We start from the raw sequence: 12,442 nt of genomic DNA, 5'->3' as shown, positions 1-12,442 counted from the left end.
TTACATTTGGTACACAAACATGAGAGTCGTATGTATCTTCTCATCTACTCTAACTTTTTTAATTAGCGATTTTTCCCAAACTGTCCAATTGCATAGTAAAAAGTCTTGTTTCAGGTAAATAATAGATACTGATCATGGTAGTTTGCTGTAAAGAAGGTCCTCTTTTTGATATTAACAGCTTAGAAAATACTTGTAGTAACACGAGGAGGAGAGCAAATGGAGGGATAGCTGAAATAAAACAAAAACTGAGTATTGGAGCCCTAAATGTAGATGAACAATCCTATTATATTGTGTATAGATTAGCATGCAGTGTATTCACTGACTGCATGTAGAGCCCATGTATGCTTTCATCCTGACATGTGTAAGTGTGTGATGTGTGTGCACCATTAAGGGAGAGGAGTACATTAAGATAATGCATCTCTTCTGACCTCATCTCTCTGTATCTCAGCTCTGGCTGTGATCAATAACTGTGTGTGTGTGTGTGTGTGTGTGTGTGTGTGTGTGTGCTTGTGTGCGTTTGTCGATAACTCTGTTACAAGCAGCCACGTGTGTGTCTCTGCTCGCCAGGTTGTTGTCATGCTAATCAAATGCGATGCCTATTTGTTTTAATGAGGGCTGTCTGTAAAGCAGACGCTTGTTCTGTTTGTTTCCTTTTAGTTTTCAATTAGGAGAAAACACCTCAGGACAACACACACACACACACAAACACACACACACACACACACACACACACCCACACTCAACAAGAGATAATACAAAATGAAAACAAACGGATATGTTCTTCTGAGTTCTTGTTAGGAAAATAAAGCAGTTTTACAGATTGGTTTATCTGTATATGTATCTGAGTTGAAAATGAGCAGTTTCATTATAAAAAGACAGTCAAAGGTCAAAGTAATTAATTCACACGGCGTCATTCTAAAATATGTAAAATGCTCTGATGCCTTTTTTGTTTTTGTGTCAGAAGGTTTACACCAATTTTATATATATATATGTATATATATATATATATATATATATTGGCAAAGTCTAATGTCAAAGTATATGTATATGTTGTGCATTGCTAAGGTAATGCCGGTCTCATCACTTAACCCTTGTGTTGTTTCTTTTTCAATGTTGTGGGTGCTTTTTTGCTGTTTTTTTTTCTAAGTTGTTTGATATTTCTAATGTTAACATTTTCGAAGGCCCATTTTTTGTGATAAAAAAACTGAAAACGAGTCAAATTTGACCCGAGGACAACATGAGGGTTAAAAGTTGAGAGTTGACTGAACTCACTTTAACGGGCCTATCTTATACAAGCATCTGTGTGCATCTTTGTGTACAAGAGAGAAAAATTGGGAAGCTTTACTTACTTCTGTGTTATGCCGACCCACTTTGTGCTGCAATAATACACTTGTATGCATGGTTACACATTTATAGGTGCTGATTTTGTTTCATCACAGTTGTCCATAGTCAACACGACTGAAATACACCAAAGTTATTCAATCTTTGACCAACTCTTCTGAGTTAAAGTTGTAGTGGGTAGAATTGGAAAAAAAACAAGTAGAAGCTATCCCTCTCCCCTCTTTGCCTCACGGGCAAGGCATGTGCAGACTAGCCAATGGAAACGCTGTCTCTCGCTGAAAGGACCTGTGATGGACCATAGTCTGCTGTTATTATTTTTTTTATTTTTTTCAAGCCTGAATAAGCCAGGAGGAGTTGGAGAAGTCTATTTTTCCTCTGAGACCGCTTGAATTAAAACATAATGACGCCAAAAATAAAGTGCCTACCACAGCTTTTATCGTAGCGCTATAGGAGTTCAGCTCGGCATTTATTGGAAATGAGAGTAACTCTTGTTTGTTCTATATTTAAATACGGAGCTTTGGAATTGTTAAAATGAGATCTAAGGCAAATATAAGTGCTCCTTTGTTGCTTTGTTCAACTGTATTCAGCTGGAGATGGAGAAGTTGCACTCAAGAACAGTGCAGTAACTCCTAGTATGTAGCAATGTTATCATTCAGCCTTTAATCATCCAGGGAAGTGGGCCCAGTAGTTTTTTGATGTAGTCATGACTTGAATCATGACTGAGTGGACCATGTTAGACCGTTCCGGTCTTGGAGTTAGGACAGGTAGGATGTAAAATCATACGACTTGCAAATTTTAAGGATTCTCATAGTTTGAGATCCGCTCGTCGCTCGTCCTACCCCGTAAATTATTTTAAAGAAATGTGAGGTACGCAAAAATAATCTGGACTTTGGATGGACCCGCTTTGAGTTGGAGAAATAAAAGTAGATGAAACTAAAATTGTAGAGATCTCGGCTGTTGTTCATTCACTCACCCTCAACTCCATATTGCACGTGTCCATTTAGCCAAAACGTCTTCAGACCTTGGCATTTTCATCAGGTTTTTATTCTTAGTGGCCTTATCCGAGCAAATTGCAGCATTAACGAGCAAGACAGATTGTTTATTGATGGATTTCCAGTTTTATTTTCGGTACGGCTACATGAGAATTAGTAACTTATTGTTGGAGCAATTTAAGGGTTTGCTTAGCGCCACACCTCTAATCACAGGCTTACCTCAGTGTGTTGTTGACTGGTTTTATTCTACTATTTAACCTGTGGGATTGTCAACACTAAAAGAAAATATCTCTCTGTGTTGGTGGAAGTCAGCTGTGTTCATGGTGTCTGGTATTTTAAGGAGTCTTCAGGTGTGTTCCCAGCTTTCAGCAGCTGCACCGGAGCCGTTGCAGTTGAATGTACTTGTGTTTAGAGCAGCTCTTCCAGCTCCACTGGCTGCTCAATAAGCTCCAAGTACAGTGCTCTTTGCCAGGGTGACTGCTTTCCATTTAAAGCTACAGTACACCACACGGCAGGTGAATCTCTGGGATCATCAGAACACTTCAGACTAGACAAGCAAGAAGAGCAAAATGTCAGGCATTGCAAATGGGTTTAAATGCCACACTAACAGTGTTCATAAAGTTTCAAAAAGCAAATTTTTAACAAAAGCTGTCTGAAAACATGCAACATTTTTGGTGATGTGCACCTTAAAAAACGGCAAGATATCTGGGTAGACCCAAGTGTTTACAGTAAGCATTTCAACGACTACTTTGTAAAGAAACTAACTTTCTTGTTAGTTGACATGCACACAATACAATGGAGTGACATTTTATTTCTTTAACCCACCCTAGTATTAGGAGCCCTATACAGTAAATAGGGCTGGGCGATATGGAGAAACTCAAATATGATGATTGACCAAAGACCTCGATATCGATTCTGCAATGATATTATAGTGTTGACTAGTGGTGCTTTTACGAAATGTTTACAGATTGGGACTTTTGATAAATAGTCATCAATAATGTGGATATAATGACTAAGTGGGTAAAGGAAAATAATAGAATAGTTACAACTGTCTATAAGTTCAGAAAAGGACATCCCTTTACTGTAATGCAGCCTTTAAAACCTGGAAAAACAGCACTTATGCCATATGATATTACAGATATCCAAAATCTAAGACAATATCTAGTCTCATATCATGTTATTGATATAAAACCGATATATTGCCCAGCTCTCCAAATGTAGTCTTAGATTTCACATTGTTTGATTTGCAAATCCACAAGTCTGTGCTAACTGGAAGTGATCACGTCTACTACTCTCACCACCAGAGTCTCCACGGTCTTTCTATCTCAGCTAGTTACTCACATTCCAATTTGTCACAGTCTGTATCCTTATTACAGGTGATAATAGCTCATAAATGGCTACATAATGTACACTGGAGGGCTAGTGCAGTGCAGAGGCGGTGTGAATATGAATGACATAATGGGTAATATGATGTTGACATTGTTGGTACGAAATGAACAAATGAGTTCCTGCTTAGCATTTAGACATGCCAGCTGCTTTTCTAAATGGTATCAGGCCATGCTCAATTGATTCCCACAGAGGCGAGACAGGGCCACCGGAGCTGAAAGTGCGCTGAAGGTTGTGTGTTAAGGCAGAGGTTCTCATGATTTTGAATGCAGCGGCATGCTTATACAAGCCCAAATATCACAATAAACCTAATTATCGACTGCTTGGAAATGTCACACAAAAGCTTGTTTGTTCATACAAGAGCAGGGGCAGCATCTCTGAAGGTGCTGTGGTAATTAAGTGTTGGGGCTTTTTAAATAAGCAAATTATCATATGAAATACTTTTTGACCTTTTTATTTATTCAGAAGAGGTTGATTAAACATAGGTGGGTTTTAACACATTCACACCTGCAAGCCTCCCAACCACAGTGTTATAGTGTAGTCATAGCGGTTTGTATGAGCTGTTCCCAGCATGCATAGACTTTATGAGAAACAATTGACATAATTGTTTTTTATACCTGATCCAGTTCCTGGCATAACGGTGCCCAACCTAAGGGCCAGGGCCCGAGCAGGGGGTGCCCAAGATAAGTTATAGTGGTCACTAGTGACAAACACTCATTACACAAATTAGGGCCAAACAGAATTGCCTATTTTTATTTTTTTTAAATGACTCAATCATATTATCTCGTCAGGCCTATACAAGTGATTTATATAAAACAATGAAGCCACTCTTCGTTTGAAATGATCACAACAGGTATTAACTAGTAATTCACAAGTGAACATTTGTTTATTTTAAGATGTCATTAGGTAAGAATGTCAAAAACCAGTAATCTAGAGAAAACAATATGTCTTAAGGAACAGTGAGTTTGCTAAATTAGGTCAAAACAATTGTACATTATTACTTTTGTAGTTTATTATTACAGGCACGTCATTAAGAACAAATTATCTATAATGGCAGCCTGACAAGCGACAAAGCCTCTTAGAGGAAGGGAAGGAAGGCCATCAGATAAAATACATAAGACAAACCTACAGTTTGAAATTACATAAATTACAATGTATAGCAACAGCTCAAATTGTCAATAAGAACACAAAACAGCAGTCAACAAGTATTCATTACATCACCCAGCCGTAATGCAACCTAGGGTCTTTTTGTGAATGTACCTGAGTCAAACTTGAGTTTAAAAGCATATTTAGGATGGAAGCGTCAATTTTAAGTTTGACCATATTCTTGTTTATTGGTAAAATGGCCTTTTGAATGGGAGTACTAGGGGCACTTTTATGCCAGCCTCAAAATCGCTATTTTTAAAACACTAAGAAGTCTCGACACCACATGAAACTTTGCTCGAAATATCATCGGGGGCTCTACACAGGAACTCTAGCATTGAGAACATTGTTTGTGTACAGAGTTTACTGAAAAGAAAGGTTTTGAGCATGTCACTATAACAGTTGTTGTTAACGCTATCTGCCATTTTCCCAGTCAAAAATAGGCAATCTCCGAATGCAAATGAACAGACTGCATAGGAGGAAATGTCATTCCTTATATAAGGCTCCTTTTTCAATTACAAGCTCAATATTGATTTTCAACGTTGACAAAACAACAAATTATCCATGCATTTATATGAGTATTTCTTTTTGTGATCAAATGTGTTTTATTTCATTCTACACATCTCAAACAAACAACTGGCAAAACACTGGAACAAAAAAACGTGTCCCAGGGCCAAAACATGCAGAGAGGAAAGACTGGACACACAACCATAAACGAAGGTAACAGAAAGAGTGACGTCCACAACTTACAAATACAGGCAGAAACAGACATACACATACACATAGAAAAACAGACACACACACAAAGACAGAACCAAGACAGGGGACCAATCACACATGCAACATTGGGCCAAGTGACCAAAGTCCGTCCTGGGACTCCATTAATGCAAGCCGTAGATTGTTCCATGCATACAACATCCAAAAAAGAAAAGATTCATGTACGAACAGATAAGTTATGAAGTGGCTTCCAGTGGATTGTAATCATCCTCTTAGCAGCTGTAAGACCAGAAAACACAGCACATTGTTGAGCTTTAGAGAGCTGGAAGGCTGACAGGTCATTCAGAATCATCAATCAACATTGACAGTAACGGGCAAAGGAACATTAATCAAGGCGGACATTATGGAAGCAAAATGTTTCTAGAACTGAACAACGGGAGAACACTCCCAGAACATGTGAAGATATGCACCTTGAGCTTTTATTGAACAGAGTGCATAAAGTACCCTTTAGAAACAATGTTCTCAATGCTGGAATTCCTGTGTAGAGCCCACGGTGAAACCTCGGGCTAAGTTTTGAGGTGTGTTTGGTCACTCCCATTCAAAAGGTCACTTGACCAAAAAACAAGAATCCTCGTAAATCTTAAAATCGACACTTCCGTCCTATATATGCTTTTAAACAAAAGCTTGACTCGGGTACGTTCACAAAAGACCCTATGTTGCATTTTGGCGAGAGTTACACTTTAAAGTTGGACAGGGATGCTTGTCACAGGATAAAAATCTGTTAATCTGCTGCAAATAAACAGTCTCTGGCCATTTAAGTGAGTTTTGATAATGCAGTAACCCAGTTACTACAGTACAGCTTACCCCCTGCTGGATTTTCTGTTCTAATGTTTCAGCTGCCTGTACAGCTCCTTCCTGTTTGGTACGACCCGTCATCCTTCAATAAAAGACGGCTAACACCATGCTGTCCCAAAAAGTTATATTTGCCATCTCTGCTGAGAGCTTTTCTTTAAAAAGGCCCAAAGCTCGGAGTCTGGTTAGGCTTTTCTATCCACCTCCTTATTGACTTGAATGTCTAAAAGGCACTGGCAGTTTGGAAAAAGCATGCCCTTAACAATTACCATCAAATTACCTTTGAGCAAAGCGGTTATCGCTCTGCAACTGTGTGAAGGGGAATCAGGTTTAAATGGGATGTCTGATTACACAAAGAAAGCTTGGCTGAAAATGGACAAGGATACACCTCAAGCCCCATGTGGAGTAATTAAAGACAAATAATAAAAGGAAATCAATTCACTTTTCCTTTGAGCAAATCTCCTGGCTGTTAAACCCTGGAAGAGCAGCCAACACTCATTGTAGCTAAGAAGTACTGTAGGGTAGGCCAGGACATAATGGACAGGCGGCGTAGCAAACGTAACCCAGGCTATCAAGCCCTGCCAGACCTGTCTGACAGGTGGGCACATGTGATTCCTCCGCTAAGCCCTAAGTGTCGCAGGTGTGTTAGTTTTCTGCCAGATGACTGCCCTCTGGGTCGGGAATTTAATTGTCGCCTTGAACCTGAGTTGGCACCAGTTGAGATAGCAGAGGGTCATGTGGGTCTGTGATAGACATGCACAGAGCCATGCGAGCACAGGAAAACACTGACACACACAAACACATAGAGAGATATCTGTACCAAACAAAAAATGTAGGTGTACTTAACACAGGTTTGCAAATACACTCAGTGGCTGGGAAGTGGGGACAGGTCAATGAAGAGCCATTAATCACGGGCTACAGTATGATGAGGGAGAAGAGGAATTGAGTAATAAAGGGATGCAAGAGAAAGTGGGAGGAAAAAGCATCTAGAAGAGGATGAAGTACTGTACATTGGTAAAAGGAGGAAGACAAGCCAAAGTGAAAAGACAGATGGAGGTCTAGGGATGGAATGGGAGGTAGACCTTGGAAAAATCTAGATCAGGAGGTGAAGAAGATTTAACCAAAAAGACACGGTTTTAATCATTGCCATCCCATACCCACATGCTAATGAGAGCAGTGCAACACACCCACACCACAAAAACACACACGCACACACACACACACACACACGCACACCATGCATAGCTTTACGGTACGAGTGGTGTCTCACTTTAGTGTGAGGGACATTTCGGCACACAGCTGTCAATAGGAGACTCAGCTAATATAGGACATAAAGGAGATAGTGTAGTGAATGCACACACACACTCACACACACACACACACACACACACACACACACACACACACACACACACACACACACACACACAGATTGTCACACAAACAGTAGCCTTCAGCCTTGCTGCTTTCTTGCTATTGTTGTTTTGTTGTGTTGGTGGAGATAAGGCGATATCTAATAACAGGGACATTATGATTCCTCACCACTGCACCCGTTCACTGCCCACACCAAGGCTGGTCCTCTTGGTCAGGAAGCTGAACTACTTCCCTGATTCACCAGGGAGCAGGAAATAAACTCAACAGGGAAAACAGCAGATAATAGTTAGGGGAGGATGAGGGTGAGGAGAGGGAGAAAGAGAGAAGTGTTTAAGTTGCCTTGGTAATGATGGCGATGCCTTGCCAGTGGGGGAGTCAAGGCTAGACAACAAGATTCCCAGGAGAACCCGGGAGAACTCGCTCTTTCTGCAGCTTTGTGACGACGAAGTACAAAAAGAGGGATCTATCACTGCTTCCGCTAGATTGTTTTTTTATGTCTTCCTCTCGTTTTGCAGTTTAAGACAAAATGGCCTGTGAATTTCCTGACCTTTTCCTCCTGCTAGCTCATTGTAAACATTGAATAGAATCAGTAAACAGCATTTTTCCGGGGCGGTGCCACAAAGCGGGACAAACATGAATACTGTATGAGTCAACGTTGTTCTTTGTGAAGGATCCGGTAGCACCTCATGACATCAAGTAGAACACAATTGGTCTTCTGGGATTATGAACAAATGCTGGTATTTAACCATTCATGCTGGCGTATTTTTTATTTCCCGTTTAGGATTTATAAATTGCTCCTTCGCTCGTTTCGCTTTAGCACTTTATCGTCAGCGCACCATCTTCCATGCTAAAATTTATAAAGCAATGATTAATCTTCTCGCCGAAGTACAGTGCATACATAGATTAATCTGCAATGGAAAGCCAGTAGATCTACTTCAATAACCTGCAATTCATTTTCCCCAACATCGGTAGACATGGTATTGTATGCACTGTATGTTCCAAAATGTGTGATTGAAGTATTAATTCAAAACGTCCAAAATGACTGAAATGATTTGCTGCTGAAGATGCCAGAAGTGGCCGCAAACGGAACAGTTTGAGGCACAAATTTCCCTCTGTTCAAAATAATTTAAATTTATTTAAATGTACTTTACAAATGCAATCATCTTGTCCATCTAAATAATTAAATGGGAAACACCACTGCCCGGCCCGGTGCCATAAGCTGGACAATGACCTGGCGTGGTCACTGGCAAGACTATGGGATTTAATTAACAGTTTATGTTCATATTCTAGGGGGCAGTTTTGCATGTGTTGCAATTAGGCAACACATGCAAAACTGCCCCATTGACATCAGTTTCCCAGCTGCTGAATGTCCAACCACACCCCCACCAACAGAAAAGAGGAAGGCCTTGAGATAAAAGCAGAACATAATGTGTTCTTTATTCTTCCACGAGGTAGGTTAGCAGTGTCAGGAAAAGAATATCTGACCTTCTGATGTCATCTCTTGGTTCAAAATTCAAACAACTTCACGCAGTTTTGTCAGTGTGTTAAACCCTGCTGTTTTTAGTGATAATTTGGTTCATCAAATGCTGCTTGAAAAGTAACTACACAGCTTTATTGGTAAATGAAAGGTCAGTGTTTCAGTCTTTCAAAGCTTCGATCCCTACCTTTTTTATTTATTTATTTTTTTCAATTTCCTGCCATTGGTACGTGACCACGTAGCCTACTGAGACATCTGCAGGCAGCCGGTAATGAGATGTGACCTTCCCATTGTTTTGTTTTTTAGGAATGTAGCAACTAGATGACGTGGAATCTGGCATTTCAGTTCCCTAAAGAAACACAACGGTGTCAACAAAATTGTACTATTTTCAAAAGTGTGGCTGTTATGATGACAGCTACAGATGAGACATAGCCTTTTGGCTAATTCTGGCATGTTTTTAACCAATGTTGAATCATGCGTTTCATTAATTTGCACTGTCCCCTTCTTAAATCAACAGGATTGAAAGGAATACACTGATCATTCAACACAATTGGTACCATATATGCACATTTCTAAAAGAAATTTTCAAAATGTTCAACATTTAGTCATGAATATGATTTTGGCTCCCAATGATAACAGAAACATAATAATTGAGAAAAACAATATTTAGCTCATTATGTTTTGCATGTAAACTCTTGTTTTTGCTTAAGTTAAAATAGGAAAAGTATAAACTCAAATTTCACAATATACATAACTTTTCCCACTGTAGAAGTTCAATAATTGTATCATCTTTCCAGAAGTCAACAAGTAATCACTTTAAATTATCATGATTTCAATATTGACCTAAATGATCATGATTATATCCCCCCCACCATAATCAAGCAGCCTTAGTGTGGGGCCGTGGTGGTTCACTACATCACAGAGGGAGAATTTTCAGGAGTCGCGCGTGTCACTTTGTGAAAAATACCACCCGACACTGCACGCTTCATATCTCGCTCTGCTGCCATTTTCCACTTCTTTATCTGGCGGCTTCACCTCGGCGGCGCTGAGCAGGTACGACGTAACCTGTACTTCATCAGCGAGGGCGGTCGTGGGCCGTGATAAAGCTCTGGTTTTCTGTCGCTATTTAGTTGAGGGATTCAGTGTGGGCGCTCCTTCATACGCTTTCAAGTAGCACTGCATTGACATTTGGTCCTTTTCAGAGAAGATTTATGGGAGGGAGGTCTGCCGTTTGGAGTTGGTCTGGAAGATTTAAAATAGGGAGATGACGATATAAAACAAATAGGGGTCGGGGCAGGTCTAAACCAGGTCGGGCGCATTTGTGTGAAGTGGATTAGAGTGTGTGTGTGGGCGCAGGAGGCGGAAGCTGATAGTAATTTGTGTGTGACTGTGCAGAGACGGATTCTGGACATGTAGACATTCTAAAAAAGGAGCTGATGTATTTTCATGCACCTTTTTTCCTTAAATTAAAGGTTAAAAAAAATCGAAGGACTGTTCAATAGATCAATATTATATCGGTATTGTAATATGAGACTAGATATTGTCTTAGATTTTGGAATCTGTAATATCCTGTTAAGACTACATTCCACTAAATTGATGTCACTTTTTGAACTATTCTAGCTGTTCTATTACTTGCCTTTAACCACTTAGTCATTATAGCCATATTATTAGTGATTATTTATCTAAAATCCAATTGTAGATTCACATTTTGTTGAAGCATCAACACTACAATATGGTCAACATTTAGGTATTATGTTGATGATATTGTGATTTCACCATGTCGGCCAGTGCCACTGTCAGGACAAAAACAAGAAGAAGAGAGAGAGAGGGAGAGACGGGGAAAGAAAACGGATGACACGAGCCACAGGTCGTGACCTCTGTACCACCCCACAGTGGCGTCACGAGCAGCGTGGCATGCTGGGAGCTCAAACAGGACTCCACTCGTGAGCAAACATCTGAGAAACTCCTCAGCTGGCTTGCGGTGGTGGGGAAAAAAACCTCCAGAAAAAGCAAACACACTCAGTTAGAGCTGACAGAAACGGAGGGGGGATATGGGAGAAAGCATGGCTGCAGGGAGGGAACGAAGGAGGGGAAAAAAGAGAGAGAGGGACGTGCAGAATGAAAACAGCATGTAAAGATAAACAGATATCTATCAGTGGATGTGAGTGAGTTTGCTTTCTGTGTGTGCAGCTTGTTCGTCCCTGCCTGGTCGGTTTATCGTGCCGCTGCACATTGCTGCTGTGCGAGGAGAGCATCGGTGCGTGTTTTAGAGACGGCAGTGGGGAGGGATATTGTGCAGGGGGGGACCCCTCCCCCTGAACCCCTGCACTTACTAACAGCCCTGCAAAAGCCCCCAGGCTCCAGCCCTCCATCTTTATTTTGCCACACTTTCCTCTGTCTGTATGCCTGTGTGCTTTGCTGCGCATGCAGCTGGATTTGTCATGGCTGGATGTGAGCTTGGCAGCAACGCTTGCCAGTGTTTTTTTTTTTTTTCTTTCTTTTTTTGGAAGCTGCAGGGGGAATAAGGGAGCGGTGGAAAGCGATTCAGGGGGAGAAGAAAGACAAGGGATTGCAGAAGACCTCAGGACACTGTGTGTGCCACAATGTGCAGGCCACTGGCAACAATAGTATTACAAGTATTGGCATCACGGTACGATAGCATTAGCAGATTAGTGTTATTTCATAAACTGTGTGGCCGTTTGGGGATTGTGATTCTGACTGTAGAACTGTGATGCTCAGTGGGCAGAGTAATACATTGGCAGGATCGGAGTTATGTTTTTTCTGTGAATGGCTGTATGAGTACAACAAGGTGCTAATGTGGCACTCAACATCTCATCTGATGTACTCTTACCTTCCTTCAGGTTGGGAAATTGGACATCCATATTTACATTGGTGTCCTTATTGTGAAGAAATGAAACACGGTCTAAAGTGAAGAAGCATTTCATGCCAGGAAACGGATACCTAACAGTAAAGTCCTTCCTCATCAAATTATAAACCTCGGTGCAGTGTGTTCTGATTTGATAAGCCTTCAAACCCGTGGATCTAGCACTCCATCTGAACTTCCTGCAGCAGTCTTTTCAGTACAGCCCCAATGAGTTATTTTAAATGTAGGGATGTTTTTGGGAGAACTGCGATCCGTCCACTAAATCCTGCAAATTCC

At 40.7% G+C, this 12,442-nt stretch overlaps 1 protein-coding gene across 2 annotated transcripts in view; it reads left to right on the top strand.

Moving 5' to 3' along the window:
* LOC117956670 (nectin-2-like) overlaps positions 1-12,442 on the top strand; it is a 273,954-nt gene that overhangs the window by 24,775 nt on the left and 236,737 nt on the right. The gene's annotated exons all lie outside the window — the stretch shown is intronic.

Source organism: Etheostoma cragini, chromosome 14 (genome assembly GCF_013103735.1).
Source record: "Etheostoma cragini isolate CJK2018 chromosome 14, CSU_Ecrag_1.0, whole genome shotgun sequence".
Lineage (NCBI taxonomy): Eukaryota > Metazoa > Chordata > Actinopteri > Perciformes > Percidae > Etheostoma > Etheostoma cragini.
This window is presented reverse-complemented; position numbering and strand designations above follow the sequence as displayed.